This window comes from Pyxicephalus adspersus, chromosome W (assembly GCF_032062135.1).
Source record: "Pyxicephalus adspersus chromosome W, UCB_Pads_2.0, whole genome shotgun sequence".
NCBI classification, from domain to species: domain Eukaryota; kingdom Metazoa; phylum Chordata; class Amphibia; order Anura; family Pyxicephalidae; genus Pyxicephalus; species Pyxicephalus adspersus.
Genome location: NC_092870.1, coordinates 309381 through 333157, shown reverse-complemented (window position 1 = coordinate 333157; position 23777 = coordinate 309381). Strand labels below are relative to the sequence as shown.

General features: G+C 38.8%; 1 long non-coding RNA gene across 1 annotated transcript; it reads left to right on the top strand.

The window, feature by feature from the left end:
• The first annotated feature begins 650 nt into the window (after nucleotides 1–650).
• LOC140342863 (uncharacterized) lies at nucleotides 651–1963 on the top strand. Its single transcript, XR_011923184.1, has 4 exons — nucleotides 651–998; nucleotides 1109–1168; nucleotides 1277–1594; nucleotides 1694–1963. It is a non-coding gene; the product is annotated as an uncharacterized lncRNA (long non-coding RNA).
• The last annotated feature ends 21814 nt before the right edge of the window (nucleotides 1964–23777 follow it).

Below are 23777 nucleotides of genomic sequence, written 5' to 3'. Positions count from 1 at the left end.
CCTTTTTGAAAATGGTTCGCAGGTTTTGTATCTTCTGCTTCACATATTTTATGTCGGCCGCAGGATTCACGGTCTTGCAGAGCTCCACCATAGCGGTATACGCCTTCAGTTTCATGTAACAATTGGAATAATCCGCAGACTTTACCTTCCACAGACAGGGATGGGACCTGTATGCCTCAATATACTTGCGCATGAAGTCAGGATTAATAAATGCATCATAGGCCGTGATCTGTGAAAAACATTAAAATATAAAATATAACACATAAAACTATAAACATATAACATATAAAAACATATAAAAATATGAAGCATCACCTACCTCAATAATGTTGGTCGGGCGAATTATCGGACGAATATTGGTAGGAACGAACGCACGTTCCGGACTTTGCACCTTGCACTGCTGATTTCCCACAACACTTTGCAAATCCAGCCACGTCCTGTTATTGTTTCCTGTCACGTGAGAGAGATGTCACAGCGAAGAGCCAGCCCAGCCACCCGTGCCACACCAATGACAAGAGAGGAGATGGAGGTTTTAGTATAAATCCTGGAGAGGTGGGATTATGATTGAAGGAGGGCTCATTACAAATCCCAGAATGCTAGAAAAAAAATCAGATTTTAGAGAAGGTGCAGCAGAGAACACAAAGAAAGTTTGGTGTCGAGCGATCCAAGAACCAGTTGCGGAAAAGGTGGTCTGATTTAAAAAACCGTGAGAGGGACGTACTGGATGCGTTAAGGCGTCGTATCGCCAAAAAACGTAAGTATAAATTTTTTTAGTTTGTAAATTTTAGTTTTGGAAAATTATTCTTTTCAGGTAATGTAATATTTTGGGAAACTATTTTTAATTTATTTGTATTTTTTTATATATTTTTTTAATTATTAGTAATTTTGTTAATATTGTATGTTGTTTTTCATTTTTTTTATGTAAATTTTTTGTTCTGTATTTGTTTTTATGCATTAGGAGCTGCAGGCACGTCCAGAGGAGCAGGTTGAGGTGGAAGGTAGGATATTGTTATATATTTAATTTAAAAAAATGTAATATTTTAAATATAATAAAAATATATTATTTTTAAATATATTTCAAATACTTTTTCATTTTATTTTTATACAGAGTTGATTCTGGGTTCCCCTGAAGAGGCTGGGCGTCCGGAGGAGCAGGTAGAGGTGGAAGGTAGGATATTGTTATGTATTTAATTAAAAAAATGTATTATTTTAAAAATATTAAAATATAATATTTTTAAATATATTTCAAATATTTTTTCATTTTATTTTTATGCAGAGTTGATTCTGGGTTCCCCTGAAGAGTCTGGGCGTCCGGAGGAGCAGGTAGAGGTGGAAGGTAGGATATTGTTATATATTTAATTAAAAAAAATGTGTTATTTTAAATATATTAAAAATATAATATTTTTAAATATATTTCAAATATTTTTTTGATTTTATTTTTATGCAGAGTTGATTCTGGTTTCCCCTGCAGAGAGGTAGGTTGCATATAATTGTGTGTAATTTAACTTTTTATTTTTGTTTGCTCTTAAAGTTCCAGAGGGAGAACGAGGAAGTCCTGAGCCAGGCACGTCAGGACAGATGGCAAGAAGTGTTGGTAAGCATTCATATTTTGTTCATGCAAAAATGTCTCATATCCATGTGTCGGCTTCACAATATATGTGTACTTAATATTCTTCTTTTTATTTCTACACAGATGTTGTTTCCCAAAAAAAAGAGTGGATGGTCAAACTCGAGGCCATGGACCACAAATGGAAGGCCGTGGCCAAGATAGTGTGTCATGCACGAAGGGACCTGCGTGCCCTTAAACAAGAGATAATGAAAGAAAATTAGGAACTTTCATATTAATATTTATTTTTTTAATATAGTTTTTATATTTTTTTGGTAAAAATATTTTTATAAAAAAAATTTGTGTGTGTGTCATTTATTTATACTTGACTGCCAGGTAAGTTTTAAATTTGAGCTACGCTGGGACAGGATGGAGAACAGTGCTGGAACAAACAGGATGAAGTACTGCGCTGGAACAGGATGTAGAATATATATATATAGAGAGAGAGATATATATATATATATTTATATATTATATATATATATATATATATATATATATATACACACACACAGATTAACACAATACAGTGAAGCACCTGTACAGAACGTTTGTTCATCGCGCATGCTCAGGACATGCACGATTACTGAACGACCGTACACGCGATAGATGGTGAACGATCGTCGTCCAATCAGATCCGCCCTGCCGGTCGTTCATTTCCAAAGACTATCCTCGTTCATCTGCGTCGTTGGTCACTTTTTCTTAGAACGATTTTTGGACAATCAGTCGTCCGTCGGTCGTTTGTTTCCAACGATAATTATTGGACATGTGTACGCAGCTTTACTGTTACTGTGGAGGGCCTGGAGAGTAAGACAAATATTTTTGCTTTATACCTGCATCATGATGCAGCTTCAACTGTTGTCTTGCATTTACCAGGTAGGAAAATGTAACAAATAACTATGTTTCTGAATAGTTTGTAAATATCTCCTGTTCAGAAAAATAATTTTTTGACATTTTTGGCACTTTTCTGTGCACCATAAATGAGTCAATGCCATTTTCTGTAATAGTCCGCGATTTTCCTAATGTAAACATAATAACAACCCTACATTTTGGGCAAAATATATAGTGGCTGTCACACTAGATGTCATGAGATGGACTCCTTGGTGTCCTTATGAGTGATTTATTAGACAAGAAGAAGAAGTCTATCAACCTCTTAATGAGCAGAAACAGGAGAAGAGAGGGAGAGTGACCCTACCTATGCTTGTATAAGTAAAAGGTCTGCCAACCCCATAATAATTCAAAATATCAAAATAAGTGGAGACAGGGTTTTTTTTTGGCAAAGTGATGCTTATGTATATATTTTTCAAATAACTGCCAAGTGTACAGTGATAACAATACGTCATTGTAATCACAAATGTGAATATACACGGATAAAATACAATTTTAAAGAAGGGAACCCTAGATGTTATCTAGATAGGTTTATGCCTTACTTTCTAGACTATCCGTTGTCTGACTAAATCTGTTGCAACGGATGGAAGTGCTCAAAGGTCTCTAACCCGATGCGTTTCACCAGAAGGCTTCATCAGGGGATATATATAGAGAGTCAGAGCTGTGAATAGTTGTTGAGAGTGCAAACAAACGTGATCTACTATCAGTGGAGGAATTGCAGTATTTCTGAGGGGACCGTATGCAGAAGACATCAGCCCATCCTTGGAGGAGGATATGCAAACAAAAAGGCTCCAGGATGTTTCTTACTAAAGCTGGCTTCCCTTAGAAGTTGAAATAATCATCTTCCAATAGAGCAGTTGTAAATTGCGTGGTCCTACTAGCGGTTTTACACGGGGACCGTGCAATATACAACTACTCTATTCTCTCTCTCTCTCTTTGAAGCCTTCTGGTGAAACGCGTCGGTTTAGAGACCTTTGAGCACTTACATTCGTTGCAACTTTTAGTTAGACACCTGATTGTCTAGAAAGTAAAGCATATACCTACCTAGATAACATCTAGAGTTGCCTTCCTTAAAATTGTATTTTATCGGTGTATATTCACTTTTGTGATTATAATGACTTGTTATCACTGTACACTTGGAGTTATTTGAAAAATTTATACATAAGCATTACTTTGCCAAAAAAAAACCCTGTCTCCTCTTTTTTCTTTTGATATCAATCTCCTAATGCACATAATCTTATTAATTCTTGCCAACCCTACATATACTTATTGAATGCAAAAATAAAGAAAAGGAAAGCTGGGTTTTTTAGGCAAATTCGCAATGTATTAGGTGAATTATATTAATCGTCATATAAAACACGTTAGAAATAGGTAGTGTGTGAAGTAAATCCCGTTGCTAGGTCCATCCCCAATAAGTAACCATGGGATATTGGACCTACATGCTAGACGTAGGTATCCCTGACTAAATCAAAAATGTATGTTTATATAACGGTAACGTCTTGTAGCCCAACACGTCTTGCCTGTCTGCTTCCCCAGGGGATCTGCGAGCCGTGTAAACTGACTGTACATAGAAGTGACATACAATATTAAAAGTTGTTACAGATTTTATTTTAATTTATCTTATTAATACATATAATGTCAAACAGGACAAAATAAAATAAGCTCTTACCATATAGATAGATATATCTCATATGAATATTTTTGAAACAAAATAGAGATGGTAATATATATGATTATTATTACAGTACACAGAGTTGTTTTTGACTATAAGTTATCAGGTTACCTAATTAATATTTGTTTGTTTTTTTGAGGTTCAAATGGTATGGACGGATTTAAGTATGTCCAGCTGTATCTTGTATCCATAAGTACCCATATATTCTTTACACTATTACTTATTTTCTGTTGTAATGCTAATTGTTGGGTTATTTTGTTGATGCTGTAACATTTTATCATTTAGGTAGGCATAATAATGAGTAAATATCAAATGCCACTTGAATTATTATATTCTTATGTCTTATGTAGTGGTTGGTTCATGAAAGTATGATCAAGAATACATGTATATATTAAAGTACTAGTTAAATAACAGATGGATAGTTGTACTTACTTTTAGATGGTTGATAAAATGTTCTTACAGGGATTATGTCAATAAGTAGGAATAAAAAACGTATTTCTTAGGCTCTTGCTAAAAAAATTAAACCGAGTAATTGGTTATCTAGGGTGATCTAATATGCAGCAAATAAAGAGAAGTATAGGAATAACAAGTACTCCTAATTATTCTTCCAAAATCAATGGGGTGATTATAATGGTAATTAAAACTATATTGAACGTGAAATGCCTTAAATCATACATATGGAGAATTTAATTATCGTGGTTGGAAAGCATTATTCCCTGTTTATAGGAAGAGCTTTCACATTGATACTTAAGTAACAATAGTATCACTAGTAAGTTGTTATCTGATATTGGTTGTCATATATATATAAAAATTATCTGCTACTGTAGGAAAAAGCATATTAAGGGTTACACAATACCCTAGATGCCAGTTAACCTCCTAGCGGTTAAGCCCGACCTTCGTACGGGCAAAAAAAAATGGCTAGGATGGTTAACCCCGAGTTTTTTCCCATCCTTACTTACTTGGTCCCGCTGTGCTCATCCAGCATCGTGTTCGCGTTCCAGCGTCGTCCTCCGTCGATCGTCGTCCGTCGATCTCCCTTTCCAGTGTCGGGTGCCTTCGTTGGGTGCCAGCGGGACCGGTAAGAAGCCGGCCGGCATCTTACCTGGTCCCGCTGATCGTCCACGTCTTTCTTCTTCCAGCGCCGGATGATCTCTGAAACGAGAAGCCGTCCGGCGGAGAAAAAAAAAAACGGACGGCTTCTCCCTGCGTGCGTGATGACGTTGGCGCGTGTGCGGGAAATTCAAATTGAAACTCATTCAAACATTTTGTATTGGATTCAATACAAACTCCTGTATCCAATCCAATACAAAATAATTCAAATAATTACAAAGTATATTTCTGGTAAATTCAAACTGTCATTTTGTATTGGATTCAATACAAACTCCTGTATCCAATCCAATACAAAATAATTCCAAAATTAAAATAAAAGTAAATACATTTTTTATATTCATATTATCTACTAGAACCCCTGTTCGGACATATTTCTGTAAGTTACAGGTCTACAATTTTAAAAAAAAAATTTCATGAAAAACAGTGGATCACTTTTGGTACAGAAATCTAGACCTCAGTGTAACGCTCAGGTGGTTAAATATATTGATTTGGAATAAACATTCCTTGGTAAGTGGCAAGAGCATGCAGACACTGATTTCCCTGTTAAGGGAGACAATAGGAAGATTAGAGGGATCAATTTAAATTATTGTTCTATCGATGGTGTGAATGATTCAGTACTAATGAATTGATGAAAGATCGAACTGTGTGAAGTATGTGTTTGTGTGTTGAAAGGAGCTAATATGAGTTTGATAGTGAACCGCTGATTATTGATATGCATGTATATCAGATGTGAGTGTGACAAATTGTGTCGGTATTGAAATAGGTCAAAATTATGTCCGAATAGTAGTGGAGCATTAGACTTTGATAGTAGTGGTATATGGTACAATATCAATAATACATATTAGATACAAAGGATACATAATAATAGACATATAAATAAGAGTTGTAAGCTGTATAATGTTTCGCAGCGGTCAATACATTTCATGTGTGAAATAAAGAGTACAGCATACATGACCAGTGATTTGTCAGGTAACGTCCCAAATATGACTTATACACTTAAGTCATCAATTTTACAACATTCACACCTTATGGCTTAATATCAAATGATAACACATCACAAAAAGTAAAAAACATAAATCTTATGTGATCCAGTAAGTCATAACTGTGACATGATCCTCTGAAGGCACATATCATCAATAGGTGGGGGGGATCAATAGGTAGGGAGGATAAGGGGGTATGGATTAGTTACAGTCTTCGTCGTTGTGTTCTAGGTTGTAGATGGGAACGGTTTACACCTTATATCGTTAAGACCTGGCTGTTTTGTTGCTTGAAGGTTAGTAATCCATTTTCATTCCACCTGAAGTAGTTTGATATGCAGGTTGCCCCCTCGTGGATTACTAGCGATATGTTTGAGACCAAAGAAGATGATCATAGCTGGATCAAATATATGCTGAGTGCCCAGGTGGTAGCGGATGGGTCTACCAATTCTCCCTGATGTTGGAGAAGGTAAAACCCCTAATTAATAGATAATACAATGGAACCTCGGTATATGTTCGCTTTGGTTTAAGTCCAACTTGGTATATGTCCTGTCTGGATGCGAAAAATTTTGTTTGGTATACGACCTTTGTTTGGAATACGACTCGCGACTTCTCTCAAGACTAGCTGCGACTGCGCACGAGCGCAAGTACGTCAGATGCTATAGTTCAGTGAAGAACTCTTGGCTCTCTCTGTGACTCTGTGAATCAGGTGAATTTGTGTTTTGTGCTCACCAAAAGTCTTGTGCTTTTTAGAGAATTCATTAACCATGTGTTCAAAGTAAGTTAAGGAGAAGAGTTAAGGAGGGAATCATAATCTGTTTGTTGAATGTTATATGGTGCACTTACATTTCACTCATTCTGGATTCGCACGAGCGTCAGTACGTCAGATGCTATCATTCAGTGAAGAACCCGCTCTCTGTGACTCTGTGAATCATGTGATTTTGTGTTTTGTTTTTGTGCTTTTTAAAGAATTCATTGACCTCGAGTTCTAAGAAAGTTAAGGAGAAGAGCCAAGCAATGAAGAAAAGGTTAGGATTACCATGGAGGTGAAAAAAGAGATTGTTGAAAAGTATGAAGGTGGCATGCATATCCGGGACTTGGCTGCTGAATAAAGTATGGCGAGAACGACGGTATCTACAATTGTGAAAAACAAAGACGTTATTAAATCAGCTAACGTTGCGAAGGAGGTGAAATCTATTACAAAGAAAGATCAGAGACATTAGAGCATGTTGAAAAATTGGTTTTGATATGGATAACAGAAAAACAGTGTGCTGGCGATAGCATATCGGAGGCAATAATTTGCGAAAAGGCAAAACTGATGCATGCTGATCTTTTGAAAAACAAGGTAGGAACGAGCCAAGAAAGTGAAGTGTTTAAAGCCAGTCATGGTTGGTTTGATAATTTTAAGAAGAGGACTGACATTCACAGTGTTGTGAGGCATGGAGAGGCAGCCAGTGCTAAAAAAGATGCTGACAATAATTTTGTTACAGAGTTTGGGGAATTTGTGGAGGCTGGGGGTTTTGTTCCCCAACATGTTTTTAATTGTGATGAAACCGGCCTGTTTTGGAAGAAAATGCAAAACAGAACCTATATTGCACAAGAGGAGAAGGCATTGCCAGGGCACAAGCTAATGAAGGACAGGCTAACTCTCTTGTTCTGTGGCAATACAAGTGGGGATTGCAAACTGAAGCCTTCACTGATCTACCACTCTGAAAACCCGAGGGCCTTTAAGAAACATAAAGTGCAGAAATCTCAGTTACCTGTGATGTGGAAGTCAAAAAGCAAGGCTTGGGTAACCAGAGAATATTTCAGCGAGCTGTTTAATGTTGTTTTTGGGCCAAGTATAAAAAGTTATTTAGAGGAGAAAAAACATGTCTGTGAAGGCCCTCCAAGCTTGCAGGACTATGTGCTGCCAGAGTTAAGACTTCATCACTGTAAAGTTCCTCCCCCTTTTAAGACTCCTCTCATTCAGCCCATGGACCAGCAGGTCATTAGTAATTTCAAGAAACTCTACACTAAAGCACTATTCCAGAGGTGCTTTGAAGTGACCTCTGACACAGACTTAACCCTGGGAGAGTATTGGAGATAGAGGAAGCCCCTACTTAATTAATCAAGGAAATCTTTGCCAAATGGATGGATGTCAAAAACTTTGCAGAAGTACCACCCCAACAAAGCCCAAACAAGCCGTAATAGCATTGTCTGGAATGACCAGACAATGTCACATTTCCGAAATATCCTGAGGAGAAGGCAGAAGCAAAGTTCTTTGGACAGATTTTTAATAAAAGTGAAACCTGGAGATCCTTAACCAGGTCCAAGTAGGGAAAAGATACAGAGACGAGAAAGAGAAAAAACACCAGAATTTCGGATTACTGAAGTTTTAGTGGAAGCAGACTCTTCTTCCAAACAATCCCATCTCCTCCTCCTCTCTTCTCCGCACTATCCTAGTAGGCACTCAACTCTTCTCAGCAAGGTAAGGGTAAATTTTCATTTATTTTATCTAGTTGCTTTTGTATTTATGTATTTTAGTATTAAGCAGTGTTTAAATTATTTTATACAACCCCATCAATGTATAATATGCCAGTAACAATAGGATTTTTTTCATGAGAACGGATGAATCATTTTTATTTTATTTCTTATGCAAAAAATTTGTTTGGTATAAGTCCTGTTTGGGATAAGTTTAATGATCTGGAACGGAATAAGGACTTATACCAAGGTACCACTGTATCAGGGTTTGGCGGAAATCCTGTCACAAGGTCGTGGAAATGCAAATATGCGTTCCAGGCAAACGTAGAGGCCAACTCCGTGACCCAGAGTGAGCAGAACCTGGAAGTGACGTCACGTCGTGCTGAACGGTGGCGGAAACCGACTGACCTGTCCCCCCAGTATCTTGGTACATGCTGAGGCACACATAAGGCAGTTAAGTCTCCTCTTTAATGCAGTTTGCTATTATCCTAAAGAAGCTTGATATTATTTTCCCTTTGAAGAGATGTAATAGATGCGAGTTTTGGCGTGTGCGCCTTGTGCATGTCTGGGATTGAGTTTTTTCATATTGAATGCAGGTCAGTTTTCTTATTAATTTTAAATACTAAGCAGTTTTTCAGCAATGGAAGCTTTTTTTCTAACTGAATAATTTTTTGAAACCCTGTTTAGCATTACTATCAACTCTTTCTTCAAACGCATCCTTATGTGCTTTATTACATCAGGTATATACCTAACCACTACATCCCTGTAAGTTCTATTTTATTTTATATAGAAATAATCATATGGATTTATTCAGTGATTTTCGTATACCTTGCCTAGATTTGTTACCCTATCAGTCCAGGGTGTTTTGAGCTACCATTTACAGTTAGGTCCATAAATATTTGGACAGAGACAACTTTTTTTTCTAATTTTGGTTCTGTACATTACCACAATTTTAAATGAAACAACTCAGATGCAGTTGAACTGCAGATTTTCAGCTTTTATTCAGTGGGTTGAACAAAAAGATTGTAAAAATGTGAGGAACTAAAGTCTTTTTTTAACACATTCACTTCATTTTAGGGGCTCAGTTGGACAAATTAAAAAGCTGAAAATAAAATGTTCATTTTTAATACTTGGTTGAAAACCCTTTGCTGGCAATGGCAGCCTTTTGTCTTGAACTCATGGACATAACCAGATGCTGGGTTTCCTCCTTTTTAATGCTCTGCCAGGCCTTATGCACCTACTGCAGTGGCTTTCCGTTGCTGTTTGTTTGTGGGCCTTTCTGTCCGAAGTTTAGTCTTCAACAAGTAAAATGCATGCTCAATTGGGTTCAGATAAGGTGACTGACTTGGCCATTCAAGAATATTCCACTTCTTTGCTTTATTAAACTTCTGAGTTGCTTTGGCTGTATGTTTTGGGTCATAGTCCATCTGTATTATGAAACTCCTCCATATCAATTTGACTGCATTTAGCTGGATTTGAGCAGACAGTATGTCTCTGAACACCTCAGAATTCATTCGCCTGCTTCTCTCCTGTGTCACATCATGGATAAACACTAGTGTCACTGGCAGCCATGCACTCCCCAAGGCATCACACTGCCTCCGCCATGTTTTACAGATGATGTGGTATGCTTTGGATCATGAGCTGTTCCACGCCTTCTCCATACTTTTTTCTTGCCATCATTCTGGTAAAGGTTGATCTTGGTTTCATCGACCAATGCTTTGTACAGGGGCAGGATTATGTCTCCATCTCTGCAGTCTATTCCTCTTTTAATACAAGAAAGTACCTTGCTAGCTTTAGATATTGCAGCTTGGCATTGCATGCTGTTATTAAGTCTATGATCTACCAGAACCCCTAGATCCTTTTCCACTTTTCCATTTCTGACTCCCCCAAATGTATTCCCCCTAGACAGTATGAAGCATGCATGTTGTTAGCTCCCAAGTTCATAATTTTACATTCATCTATATTAAATGTCATTTGGCACTTGGCTGCCCAATCAAACAGTACATCCAGGTCTGCTTGTAGATTACAGACATCCTGTATGGACTTAATTCCATTACATAGTTTGGTGTCATCAAACACTTTGTGAATCAAAAAATCACAGTATGGGACTTTATAGGTCAACCAATAAAAATTTCCTAGTTTTGTTAGTAAAGTATAACATTTTTATTAAACAGATATAAAAATTATATCTAACATATAAAACTTAGATTAAAAAGGTGCAAACACATTGATATTCCTGTTGGGGTCACCCCTAGTTAGGGTTCTCCCTCTTGATATCTACGCGTTTCACGGATAAGTTCGGCTTACTCAGGACCAAAACAGGAATATCTAAAATTAGAACAGTACATATTTTTCATATTTGATTCATAATTTGCCAATATTATTAATAATAATTATTCAATATATTCTTTACATATTGGATCAATTTGGATGTAAATGTACCTGATGTTTGACGCACATAAGGTCTCACCTATGATAGGTGGTAACGGACAGAAGCAGCAATGTATGATGTCTTTCCAACTATTTATTCAATTATTTGCAGAGTTCTAAAAATAAATTATCAATTATCAATTGTTATCTCTATTGTATTCACTATTTTTTTTAAAAAGTGCTCAGCGTATGCGAGTCCTGTGATCAAGGTGCTGTGAATAAGAGCCTTTATAAAAAGGCAAAAGCATATCAATAGTGATTTCATATCCAAGTCAAAGTTAAAACCATGTGGAAAAAAAAATGTATTTAATAAATGAATACAATGAATAGTGCAATCATACAAAAGTTATATAAAAAGTTATTTCTAACTTTATATAGCTTTTGTATGATTGCACTTTTAAATAGTACGTGCATTGATTTTTATTGATTTAGGATATATACACAGCACCATTGCACTTTATGTCCCGATATACGATTTATTTCAAGCACCTTCACTGATGTATTTTACCTATTCATTGTATTTATTTATTAATTAAAAATTTTTTTTCACATGGTTTTAATGACGTGGATATGAAATCACTATTGATATGCTTTTGCCTTTTTATAAAGGCTCTTTATAATGCCAGTTTGTAATGGCAGTTTCTGTTGTTTAGCAATTCTTCAGCAATGTTTTGTCATTTTTTCCACAAGTATTGAGTACAAATGTCTGTATGGTTTCCACTCTAAAGTGCTACTTGACCCCTCTCGTTGCTATTGTCCCCTCTTTGTCCCATATTGGTATTTGAATGTATTATGTACATAGTCCTTTTCTGAATAAATTGTCATGGTTTTTATTTCTTTTTTTTTTTTTAATAGTCTGACATTTTCACTCATGCTGATTTGCTCCCATACAACTCCTCTGTTCATTAGTGGTAGTGTTATAGGTTTGTTGTCATTGTGCTGTGCTGCCTGATCTTAGCACTATTGTTTACAAACACACTTTTACAAACACACGCTGCCCAAACTGGTTGTGAATTAGTTGTCCAGCTGAGTTGCATACTCATTCTAACACACCTGATGGTGATGGAAGGAGGTCCAGGTTGCTAAGCACAACATCAAACCACATTAATTGCCAAGCTCACAAGCAGGCACTCTTAGAAATGAACAGATGTTGTGTTGTTGCTTAACTTAATGCTCATAAATACTGGAGTGTATGCATTATTTAGGTGTTTACACAAAACAAATAGTACTAGTATTTATTATTATAATACCTATAGTAATTACAATTATATATATATAGACACACATATACACACATATCTATAGAAGCAAACAAGAACGTGTGTGTGCTTGTGACTTTTGTGGGAAAATCTAGTTCGATGGCAAAGCCTAGGTTTAGCCTGCGGAAAGTCGCAATATTTACCACCAGGCGGCTCCTCCTGTTGCTCCACTTGTGCATACATACTGTAGACTGCACTGAACAAAACCTTCCACCTTTCTACCACTCATTTTCCCAGTTACAATGTTTGTTTTCAAGGAGTTATAAAAGTTTACTTATGGTTCGTAGTTATTATAAGGATTCAAATCCTTTTGTTTTCAAAACTCCTGTGTTTTCTAACTCTACTTGATTCCAAGCTTCTTGTTTTACCAGCCAAGAGTGAGCAAGCTCAAGGTGTCTGCCCAGAACCTAAATCACCTGTGACCATTCCTTGACCATTCCCTCTTAAAAGGTCAGCAAGAAACAGGAAAAAAAAGCTATTTAAAACAAAAACGGACAGTCAAACAAACACAACCATCAAACAGACAAAACAGATAATCTTTGGTCTTTTTATCGATCAATTACGATTTATATATATATCCATGCCAGATTAAGGGGAATTTTGCACGGGCCATATTTATAATATTGACCCGACCAAAATCTCCCTGTAAAAATGGAGCATATTGTAGTACACGGTGGAACGGGGGGGCGGTGTTTCTGCATCGATCGGGGTGATTGGGTACCTGGTCGATGGGGAGATACTTGTTGTCTACAAATCGCAATATGTGTTATGTTATGGTTTGTTGAGTTATGATTATTTTTTTTGTTATTGCGTTTTTGAAGACTTCTTCTTTTGGTGTACATGGGTATCAGACTTGCACTCTTGGCTTGCATCTAAAACATGACCCTGATCAATCCTAAGCAAAATTTCACTGTACAATGCTTTCCCATAATGTGCAGGGGGGCTTAATTCCCCGATCAAAGGGTCAAAAGCTTTTCAATACTATAATGCCTTAAAAGTGGACATATTGGCACTACAGGAAACACATTTTTTAAAAGTGCCCCTCGGTATTTGCATAAGAACTACCCTATATTTTTTAAAGCAAACTACAAGAGAAAGAAGAATGGGGTTTTAGTAGCATTTAGGAAAAGTGCAAATTTTGTCAAGCAAGAAGTAGTTAAAGACCCAGGGGGAGGTATCTTTTAGTAACTGGTTACTATGGCACACATTTGATCCCAATGGTATCATAATATGCTCCGAATGAGGGTCAAACCGATTTTTTTCGGAAATGTTGGGGAAGATATGGCCCAAGGTCAAAGGCATGGTTATTCTTTTAGGAGATTCTAATTTGGACATATGGAATAAAACTAGTTTAACTAGATAGAAACCGTCCAAAAAAAAGCTATAGACTATGTACTACAATATGCTCCATTTTTACAGGGAGATTTTGGTCGGGTCAATATTATAAATATGGCCCGTGCAAAATTCCCCAAAGGTAGAGGGCATGTGGAACCCCTCCGGAACCTACAGCTCCCAGCTTCTTCCTACATTTAACCCATATAAACCCTAGAGGAAAAAAAAAAAAAAGAAACCCCATTATATCCGCTTCCCAATGCTACTAAACTAACCTACAGGGGTTATTCTCAACATAGGGACTCGGCTATCCAATTACTTCCTAGTAAGATCTAACTAAATCCCAACACCTGAGGTGTCTGTGGAAGGCATGGTAACTGTGTTCAATTTTCTTTCTGTTGAAATTTTACCTTCCCTTTATGTCAAATTGATGTAGGAGGTTATCATCTTGAGTTAGGATTGAACCCCATTGAAATGGCTGGGGGGAACCTCATGTGGCTGCTTAGATTGAGGGCTAATAGGGGACCCAGATGGAGAGGCCTCATCTCTGCCTTTGAAATCAGGGCTTTTGTCTCGTACCTTGCAGGGAAGTTCTCTTCTCCTGGGCTGCAGAGTGTGCAGCAGCATCTTAGGGACGAGTCTCGGGGATTGAGAGCGTGGAGCCTAATCTTTGGCTTTGTTCCTCCTAGCCTGTGTTGTTGCTTGCTACTGCTCGCTCGGGTTATGTTTTCGCGTGGCAACCGGGTCTCACAAGTGCTGGAACCACTGTATGATCTGGAGGGAGGGGGCCGTCTAGCAGTAAACCTTCATGGACGCCCGCTCATGCCCCTTCCTAGCCATTTTTTTAACCTTATATAAAAGAGTGACTTTCCCTTTTATATAATGTTTTTTTTTTTTTTTGTTTTTTTTTGGGAGGACCTCTCTCCCCTTCCGTCTTACCTGCAATGGTAGAGGGGAAAATCCGCAGCCTCCTGGGATTTTTGTGTCACACATACCAAGAGGCTGTGGGCTGCTTCTTCTGCGCATGCATCTTCAAAAGGCTTTCCCAAAATGTAAAAAAAGAAAAAAAAAGTGCTCAATCTCATGCATGGGCAGTGCAAGGCGACGCTGGTTGTTACTGTTGGCATCAGAAAAAAGAGAGAAGCTGAGCCAGCATGGGACACATCTGAAGTTAGGGGGAATTCACACTGGTAGTAAGGTTGCATTTGCTGCATTTCTCCTTCTTCATGCCAGGAACCACTGCTGCTTAAAATACTGCTAGCTCTGAAAAAGCCCACCACTTACCGCCTGTTACCAATCCCAGGTGCCTAGCAGTTACCAGTAGTCACTCGGGAACAGTAAATGGCCCAATTTTTGGCTGCTAATGTGAACGAAGCCTCACTTGTTACACCACATTAATCACACTATTACACTACTTCAAGGCATTACACTCCTAAAACCTAGAACACTAGGCAGTTGGATGAAAATACACAGCACTGGACAGTCGGGGCATAATACATAGAATGGACAAATTATAGGGGGTAGGTAGAACACTGCTGGCACTAATAGGGGTTACTGAATACCTGTGGCATAAACTACTGGGAACACTAAATTTGCGGTGTCTTGCCCCGCCCCATTTTTGACAACCCGGCTAAAAAAAAATTCTGGGAGAACATTGAATGGAATTTATGTTTGAACTTTGTGGCCATGTCTTAATGTATAGGTTGATACCATCCAATGTTTTTGTGTTCAATAATTTTTATTGATTTTTAAAAATGTTATTTATAAAATAAAAACAACAAATAAACATTTGCATATATCCACAGGATAAAGTAAAAGGACAGGAAAACAGTACATGTGATTGTAATAAATTCCATACAATATTGATGACTGTAAACATCTACAGATAATTGCAACAATAACCATTCAGTGTAGCATATTTCCTTTCACTAAACAGATACCATTTCCTATCTTTTAAGTGCATAAAACAAATAAACTACCTGTAAAAATACAGTTAAAATAAAGGGGGATAAACAACCCAAATGGGAGAGTAAAAATCCTACATAGTTCTCCCAAGAGGGTTTTAGCCGGTTGCTCCGCCCGGCTGCTGTGCCCACCTCTCCTTGGCAGCTCTTCTCCTCTGCACGGATCTAAGTGAGGCTGCTCTGTGCTCAGCTGTCATCCGTTCAGAGGATTGCTGCTGCGATGAGAGGTGAGCACAAAGTTCAATCTTCATGTGAATGAGACACCCCCATCTGATAGCACGAGCTGGGATTTCTATTTAAAAAAAAATGAAAATATAGGTGCAATCTTATTACTACAACATCATTAGAACATAAAACACTCTGCCCATCTGTAAGAAAAATTCCCGTTTCCCCTATCCCTTTTCTTGAAAGACAGTGACCCTGATTTATCAGTGAAATGCGCGTACGCTCCAAAATACAAGGCGCTTTTCCGCGGGCCAGAACCGAGTGCTAGTACATGCACCTTCATTTTCCAGCCGGATTCCTGCCTTGATAAAAGCTGCGTGATTAAGGAGAATCTGTTAAGCTGGCAATGGTGGGGTCATAGCAATTATTTAGCGCACACCTGCTCTCTGTTCTGTGCGCATCTACAGTCCAATACAGGTAAGTTTGAATCTTTAATGCTTCATCTTCTTTTGAGTAAGTGCTGCCTGATCTTAGCACTATCGTATACAAACACACTTCCACTTGCTGTCCAAACAGGTTGTCAGTTAGTTGTCTAGCTGAGTTACATACTCATTCTAACACACCTGATGGTGATGGAAGGAGTTCCAGGTTGCCAAGCACAACATCAAACCACAATGATTGCCAAGCTCACAAGCAGGGTCAAGCACTCTTACATACCAGATAGTATGCTTTATTTACGTGTTTACACGATTCTAATTGTATTACTCATTTTGTATAGAAAAATGCCAGGGACAATTTAACTTAGTGCCAAACATATTATATTGCTTTGTGCCAACAAACTCATTTTTTTTTGCTCCTCAAACCAATGACCAGAATGTCAAAAGGCGTTTATGCCTGTCCCGCCAGGTCATCCATGACCTGTACATCTTTCTGGAAGGTAAAATTGCAGCAAAAACCAAGAAAAGCTAGGCTGTGCCAAGAATGATGAGGCTCCTGGACACTCTATATATTTTAGGAAGGGAGTCCTTTCAAACCACGTCGCCCTTAATTTGTGCACTGAGCCAGTCTACAGTTTCCTGGGTGTTTATGAAGGCCCTGTAAAGAAATAGATTACATTATTAGGATGTGTAAAGCAGCATGGTTAATCATGCTTTAGTGGTAACTACATGCTGCTGGATTGTATTTTTCATGCTTTTCTGGCTGCTTAAGCAATGCTTGCCCAAATCTAAACTAAATTGCACTCTGCCCTAGTTTGGCAATGTGTTTTTGTAAAGTGTCCCATAAAGGTCCAGCTCTTACACAAATATGTCTGCTATTTCATTTCCCAAACGATTAAAGTGTGCTTGGTATGACTTCAACTCCTAGGTTGGTTTGTAACCCAAACATGATGTGCTGAAATGCATGCATTGTAAACATATGTAAATACTCACGTGCAAAGACATTAGCAATAAGTTCATCCCTGACTCTGCTGTGCTTTGGGAGCTGGAGGCAGGATGTTGATGTACCTCTGGCTCGAGTTCCTCTGCAATGTCCTAGGTATCACCATGATACAGGGACAGGTTATGTAGGATGCAGCATGCCATGATGACTCGGGCAGCTTTCCATGGTGCGTACAGGAGCTCACCAGCAGGCCACGCCAAGCACAGAAAACGTGCTTTTAGCAGCCCGATGGTTTGCTCCACAACCCCCCGGCCTTTCTGCAGAGCCTTGCTGTAATTATGCTCTGCTTCAGACCAGGGGTGACACACAGCTGTCATAAGCCATGGAAGCTGCCCGTATCCTTTGTCAGCTGTAAAAAGACAAACATAATACATGTTAGTTCTTGGTATAGTAAGTGTTCTGTGAATGCAGTGTAGTTTTTTTTTTTTTTACAAAGGTTGTTAAGGCTTGTACTCTTCGGTCACTTTATTGCTTTTTGGTTGTTAGGAGACATTGTTACTACTGACTACCACACTGAAGTACTGCGAGCTGTGAAAATAGTAATTATACTAGGGCTTCTGGGAATATCTGAAAGTTAGTTCTTCCCCCATGCTCCCAATATTGTACAATATTTATCAACTATTTGCTAAATTAGATGTTAGCACAAAATATGACATATTTACAATACAGGTCATAGCCTGGCATAGCCTGGCCTAACCTGTGGCTTAGTCCACAAATTAAGGCCGAGGAGGTTTGAAAGGAACCCCTTCCTAAAATATACAGAGTGGCCAAGAGCCTGGTCATGGCACTGCCTGGCTTTTCTTGTTTTTTTGCAGCAATTTTATCTTCCAGCAAGCTGTACAGGTTATGGATGACCTGGCGAGACAGGCGGAAACGCCTTTTGACATCCTGGTCACGTAAATTCTCAAGGTGGCTACGCTCCAAGAAAATGTGTGGCTCCCGTACCCGTTGCGAAGTTGAAGCTTGCTCCTGTGGTTGTTGTTTTTGCTGCTCCTCTTCTGCAGTAACAAGCAGCGTTGCGTTTGATGCCACAACAGCAGTGGTGAACAGCACTTCTACTTCCAAATCCTGCTCCATGACAACAACAAGCAAAATTCTTGCACGTTTAAGTGCGCATAAACGGTGCATAAACTTGAGCACGTACTGTATCCCTATAAATTTGCACAGAGGTCCATAGCCATTCTGCATGCAAACCAAAACTTTACAAAGACAAAAAAGAACACCCAAACCAGAAGGCTGCTACAAGAAAAACGTAAAGTAAGAATACACCATTTACTTTATTCCTCCAAAAAGTGTTTTTGGTGTGTTGTCCCATAACTCTTTTTTTCCTTCTAGTAACATGGAACCACCACTGTCGCTGCTGCCAGCCCCGCCACCACCCCAGGGTATTCAGTCTATAGACCAACAGGCAGCTCCCTCAGGCCAACTAGGTTGCTCTGTGAAGCAGGCCAAGTAACATCTAGGCCCCTGGCCCCTCAGCCAGTTTGAGCCCGACCAGGGATTCTGCTTCCAAGGCAACCAGCTTTACTCCTGAGCAAAATGCAGCCCTCATGGAGTCCTACGTACAACATTTTCCACGACTCCATGGGGGCTTGCACTCCCAGACCTCCCATGCTGTAAGGCAGGGTCTCTGGGAGGAAATTGCCAGGAGTGTAAATGCAGTGGGCAGTACACAGCGGACCTCAAAAACGTGTGAATGACATCTTCAGACACATCAAAAGGCTCCTGGGCACAGAGGCCGGAAGGAGTGGGACCTATCATGAACATCTTGTGCAGCGTCTCAGGGAGTACGAAAGATTGGAGTTGCCATTCATTGGGCCAGAAACGGTGGTAGGGGTGGACTACCGGGATGACTCCGATGCTTGGCAACCATGTTAGTTCAATTCTTTTACTATACATAATTACCAATGTGAATTGATTTTTGCATTTTTGTGGGATTGCAACAGTTTAGTAATTAGCATTGAGAACAAAATAGGATTTTTTTTCTTATTTATGTTTGGCATACGTCGAGGAGGGGCCATTCTGAACCGGTGCTCCATGGCAGACATACTCTGGTGCAGCCAGGCTATCCCATCTACTTCCTGGCAGGTGAGGAAAAAACAAATAATATATTAACCGGAAGAGGTCCAAACATTTTTTAAAAGTACTGTCCTTGTAAAAACGAAACAAATGAAAATATAAACTACTGGTAGGACCAGTAGTCCGCGAAGTGGGGGACCGCATTCTGTCTGGTAAGTTTCGCATTTTGTCTTCTCCTCTTGTTAAGGAGTGGTGTTTTAGAATGTTTGTTGTTTGTGTAAAGTCTTATTGTTTAGCCTAGAACTTTTTTTTTTTTTCTTAATTCCTATATTTTACTATCCTTAATAATTTTGAATATTTGTTTTTGGTATTACAGCCAACTCTCCATCATGCCGGCAGCTGCAAATAATCCAGCGGCCACACAGGCAAAGGGCCGTCCCCCAGGATGTGGAGGAGGAGACATCCCCGGGGGAGGAGGAGGCAGTCATGGAGGAGCAGGTGCCATCCCCAGGGGAAGGAGCCATCCCTGGGGGAGGAGGAGGCATCATCGGAGGAGGCAGTCATGGAGGAGGAGGTGCCATCTCTGGAGGAGGAGCCCGCTGCCCAACATATTCAGCCAGAGTCCTCCGATACAGGGGAGGAGGCGGCCGAGGCGGAGGAGATTGCCTGTAAGCTAAACTTAGAATCAACTTTTGTAACATTTCAACATGCAATTCAACACATTCTCGCACTACTTTCACCATTTTTGGTTACAAATACAAAGAAAGATCTAGCAGGATTTCATGTAGCTTCCAGTCATTAGGCATGCATCAAATGAAGGTTCTTTCGAGGTTGTTGGCTAGCATTAACAAAAAAAAAGCCATGAGTTTTTTAGTTGTCCATAGTTGTACAGACAAATGTTTGCTCAGAATTTTTGGACGTAGGCAAAAAGTATCATTTAGAAGTTCAGCATTCATCTATTCACCTTAACTAACCTTACGAATCTACTTTAGTCCTGCTCACCCACTTATGGTGTTAATTTTTTATCTACAGCTTACTGGAGCGCCCTTGCCAGCACCTCCTCCACAGGACACAAGTTCTTCATCTGAATGTAAGTATTTCTCCATTTTAGATATTGTGAACATTCCTTAAAAACATGAAAATAAAGTAGGAGATATTTTGTTAGGCCTAGCTCCATCAAGTATCATTAGGAGTGTATGACTAGCTTCATGTCTAGGCAGATTTTAACAGAAGACAAAGGTTAAATGTCACTTAGCCACGTTTGTTCCTGTGAAAACCCACAACCTTCATTGCCAACAAACCACATCACTTTAGTTCCATAGCCCTAATTAGCTTGGCCCCAGGAATAACCTCTCTTTCTTGTTTGGCACGTTATAAAAAGCAAAACAGTCAGATGAGATTACATAACCTGAATTCTTTAGCACTGTGCAATTTAAGCACTAGCTGTATAATATGCTGTTACATTTGGTCAGTACTTACCTCTCCTATTTTTTTGGTCTCCTACTACAAACACAGCCAGTTCCACATCGAGGGAGGCAGTCAGCCCTCTTGAGGAACTCCTGAGACCACCGCCACCCCAACCCCGGCGCCATGGCAACTACTGCTGGTCATACCGGTGTAGAATCATTGTCTAAAGAAAAAGACAAACAAAATGGGAGTTATTTTGACAACAGCCAAACACCTCTTAAAAACAAAAAAAGATCACTGATTAACTGATTGATTAATTTTCTGTTGCAAATTGACATAGTTTGGTTGCAACTGTAAACGGTTTGTTTGTTAATATTGTGTGTAGATAAATATATGGGTATACTATTACTAAGAAGCGTCCGGTTGCCACCCCACTAAACTTAATCCTAGTTAAACCATTGTAAAAACAATAATTGTGCTCCTAGATGTAAACTCTGTTTATCCGGTTTTAGTGAAGCATTAGTAAGTGCCAGACATACATACATACATACAATCTAGAGGCAAAATGTAAGCACCGCTGCATTAGATCAGATAATGCAGCACACGTGGATTTATTTTGTTGACATGTGAAAAAAAAAATTAAATAAAAAAAAGTGGATAAATACCTACAGTGTGGAATATCTATGCGACACAGTAGAATGATGTGCCTTCACCAAAATCAGCTATCCAGAGGACATTCTACCAGAAGGCTTCCACTGTCCTCCAGACAAAGAAACATAATTTCCAGCCTTGACTGATAGCGAGAAGGCATGTACATAGTTGTCAACAGCCAACTTTAGGTGTGTGGACCTCTCTACCCAGCTCTCATCTGCAGCTCTAATCCATTGAAAGAACAATAGAGAACGCTCCATTCTCAGCGGTCATCCGTGCAGAGGATTCCAGCTGCCGATAAGAGCAGGCCAGTGAGAACAGTGCAGCTAGAATGAGATGGGGGACACAGGCTGTCCCTCCCCCATTCTATAGCTGTGGCTTCTATATAAAAAATACTTGGGAAAATATATCCACTCTGTGGGCATGTGTAATGACATCATGGGCACAGTGTGATATCTGTGTGTGGGAATTCTGCATGTCATATCTTGCAGCCTTACAACTGTGTCCTCTGTGTACAAGCACAGAGGACACTCATAGATAATAGTCCCAAAATATCTCCAAAATCTCAGCCCAACAGATTTCAAGCATTTAAAGATATGGGCCCCAATTGCAAACACTATAGAAAATCCTACATTGGGAATGCTTTTTCCAAAGCAAGTGCACATAGTCCCTAATTGAAAAAGTCTCCCCTCACTTGAACCTACATTTTCTGGTTTATGCACCTCACCATTCCCAATAAATTGGGGTTCCTTGAAATGTAGGTATAAATTTCGGGGTAACACCCCAATTCTCCTTGCTACGTAAGTGGCCCGGGGGGGGGCATGAATGGGCCCTTTTCCCCTTTTGCCTCCTGGATGGACTTGCTTTTTAAACAGCAACAACCTCCAAGAAATGTGGTTGAGTAGTAGCTAGTAGGATCCTCAAAATTTCAAGCAGTTACAAACAAGGGTTTAGGACATGTGAAGGATTAAAGACGGTGAGTTCTTAGGCTGAGGAATATGAGAAGCAGCCTTAAAACACATTTAAATGTGCAAACATGCATGATGCATAAAAACACATTTAAATGTGCAAGATGCATGATGCATAAAAACACATTACAATGTGCAAACATGGACAAACATGTATGCTTATTCTACTAAAAAGAATCCCCCCCCCCCCCCCCCCCACCCTAAAAAAAAAAAAAAAAAAAAAAAATCACTTACCTGAATGATGAAGCGCAGGTCCCACTCTGCAAACAACGGGCGCGGCATGATGATAACGCAGATATGAAGCTTCCGAGTTTACTCCCGCCTACTGAAAAATGTGCCCACGCCACGCATTTGCACATACGCCTGCTGTATGCGCATTAATACCCGCATGTAACCATTGTTATATGTTGCGCATAGGTACGAGCATATTAATATACTTTTTGTATTTATTTTTTGTTATGTTTCTTTTTGGAATTATGGACTAACATGCTGGTTTGTATACTTTGAGCCAAACATAAGTTCTTGCTTTTCAAGCCTTTTAGGGTGTTTATTTAGTTTGAATTGCATGTTAGACCTTGCCCAACTATATATTGACACCTCAGCTTGGTAGTGGAAGCACATAAAGGTGGTTTCCTCCTTTAACCAGAAGCAATATCATCCATGAATGTTGCTTGGAGCCAAGCCCATGACATCAGAAATCATAGGAAGAAATAGGCAATCTTTTCAATTTGAATCATGTTAAGCAATATGGCCTAAAAATTCCTCATTGCCCATTTCTTCCTATAATTTTGCCTTTCTATGTATATGTACACACATAAATGCATACATACAGATATAGATGCATGTATGTGAATACATGAGTGCACATGAAAAATATACACCTAAAAATAAATTTTTTCTACTAATAGAACAGTTCACACGCACACAGTGGTTAGTGGTTACATCACACTGAGTTTTAATAAGCCAATTGTGCTGTTTTTAGCCAGTCAAACTAATCATAGAAGGGAGCTGCTTAAAAACAAGCATAATAGAATTTTTGCACTGAAGGTCCTGGGACATAGTAAAGGAGACCACAAAAACAAAAACCCCACAAAAAAAAAATATACAAAATTTGGACAAAAACTTTATTCAAAATAAACCTATTTACTAAAAGGTCACATTAAAATATAGGGAAAGCACACAAAACACTAAATTTACATGACAAAATCAACCAAAAAATACACATGTAAACCCACACCACACCTAATTATTTCCAAAGTGGCCCCAAAACTATTGCATTCCAAAAATATTTACCAAACCAATATGCTATTTTGACCTATCAAGGGTCGAAAACTGGATCAGAAAATATTTATGCAGGACAAACATTTAAAGGTGGTAATATAGACATATTATTCAAATGAAACAGTATGGCCAAAAACACAAAAGC